This window comes from Trifolium pratense, unplaced genomic scaffold (genome assembly GCF_020283565.1).
Source record: "Trifolium pratense cultivar HEN17-A07 unplaced genomic scaffold, ARS_RC_1.1 scaffold_100, whole genome shotgun sequence".
In the NCBI taxonomy this organism is placed as follows: Eukaryota; Viridiplantae; Streptophyta; class Magnoliopsida; order Fabales; family Fabaceae; genus Trifolium; species Trifolium pratense.
Window position 1 is genome coordinate 25001 of NW_025721001.1, and position 2500 is coordinate 27500.

The window sequence follows — 2500 nt, forward strand, 5'->3', positions numbered from 1 at the left end:
AACAAGCAAAACCACGAAAGAATCGTAATATTCCGATGTCGGATGAATTAATTACGAATTTTTCGGCCGAAACTTCGCAAAGGGCGGATACCACGTAAAAAACAACCTAGAAGTCGAATTTTGACTTCGTTTTTTTTGTGCACACCCCACACAATAAGTATAAGTGGACTGGAAAGTGGCTAAGCGATCCGACGAAGTTTCGATTGAGTTTGATTTTTTGGCCGAAAACTCGAAAAAAAGGCGGATTTGACGTAAAACGCCGCCTAGAAGTCGAATTTTGAGACGGTGTCTTGTGTGCACACTCCACACAATATGTATAAGTGGACTGGAAAGTGGCTAAGCATTCCGAGGAATTTTCGATTTATTTTGATTTTTCGGCCGAAACGCCGAAAATAGGCGGATTTGACGTAAAACGCCTCATATAAGTCGAATTTTGGGAAGGTGTCTTGTGTGCACACTGCACACAATATGTATAAGTGGACTGGAAAGTCGCTAAGCATTCCGAGGAAGTTTCGATTTATTTTGATTTTTCGGCCGAAACGCCGAAAATAGGCGGATTTGACGTAAAACGCCTCATATAAGTCGAATTTTGGGAAGGTGTCTTGTGTGCACACTGCACATAATATGTATAAGTGGACTGGAAAGTGGAAAAATATTTTCGGAGCACTTTGATTTTTTGGCCCCCCGCGTGCCTTGCCACGCCCTTGCTTATAGCAAAACGAGACGGGGCCTTGGTCCAACTTGGCATAGGCATGGAATTTGATCTTTATTACTTGGCCACGGTCATGCCACGGTACATGGAGGTTGCTTGACACCCCCGTGTGCATTTCGGAGCACTTTGATTTTTTGGCCCCCCGCGTGCCTTGCCACGCCCTTGCTTATAGCAAAACGAGACGGGGCCTTGGTCCAACTTGGCATAGGCATGGAATTTGATCTTTATTACTTGGCCACGGTCATGCCACGGTACATGGAGGTTGCTTGACACCCCCGTGTGCATTTCGGAGCACTTTGATTTTTTGGCCCCCCGCGTGCCTTGCCACGCCCTTGCTTATAGCAAAACGAGACGGGGCCTTGGTCCAACTTGGCATAGGCATGGAATTTGATCTTTATTACTTGGCCACGGTCATGCCACGGTACATGGAGGTTGCTTGACACCCCCGTGTGCATTTTCGGAGCACTTTGATTTTTTGGCCCCCCGCGTGCCTTGCCACGCCCTTGCTTATAGCAAAACGAGACGGGGCCTTGGTCCAACTTGGCCTAGGCATGGAATTTGATCTTTATTACTTGGCCACGGTCATGCCACGGTACATGGAGGTTGCTTGACACCCCCGTGTGCATTTTCGGAGCACTTTGATTTTTTGGCCCCCCGCGTGCCTTGCCACGCCCTTGCTTATAGCAAAACGAGACGGGGCCTTGGTCCAACTTGGCCTAGGCATGGAATTTGATCTTTATTACTTGGCCACGGTCATGCCACGGTACATGGAGGTTGCTTGACACCCCCGTGTGCATTTCGGAGCACTTTGATTTTTTGGCCCCCCGCGTGCCTTGCCACGCCCTTGCTTATAGCAAAACGAGACGGGGCCTTGGTCCAACTTGGCATAGGCATGGAATTTGATCTTTATTACTTGGCCACGGTCATGCCACGGTACATGGAGGTTGCTTGACACCCCCGTGTGCATTTCGGAGCACTTTGATTTTTTGGCCCCCCGCGTGCCTTGCCACGCCCTTGCTTATAGCAAAACGAGACGGGGCCTTGGTCCAACTTGGCATAGGCATGGAATTTGATCTTTATTACTTGGCCACGGTCATGCCACGGTACATGGAGGTTGCTTGACACCCCCGTGTGCATTTCGGAGCACTTTGATTTTTTGGCCCCCCGCGTGCCTTGCCACGCCCTTGCTTATAGCAAAACGAGACGGGGCCTTGGTCCAACTTGGCATAGGCATGGAATTTGATCTTTATTACTTGGCCACGGTCATGCCACGGTACATGGAGGTTGCTTGACACCCCCGTGTGCATTTTCGGAGCACTTTGATTTTTTGGCCCCCCGCGTGCCTTGCCACGCCCTTGCTTATAGCAAAACGAGACGGGGCCTTGGTCCAACTTGGCCTAGGCATGGAATTTGATCTTTATTACTTGGCCACGGTCATGCCACGGTACATGGAGGTTGCTTGACACCCCCGTGTGCATTTTCGGAGCACTTTGATTTTTTGGCCCCCCGCGTGCCTTGCCACGCCCTTGCTTATAGCAAAACGAGACGGGGCCTTGGTCCAACTTGGCCTAGGCATGGAATTTGATCTTTATTACTTGGCCACGGTCATGCCACGGTACATGGAGGTTGCTTGACACCCCCGTGTGCATTTCGGAGCACTTTGATTTTTTGGCCCCCCGCGTGCCTTGCCACGCCCTTGCTTATAGCAAAACGAGACGGGGCCTTGGTCCAACTTGGCATAGGCATGGAATTTGATCTTTATTACTTGGCCACGGTCATGCCACGGTA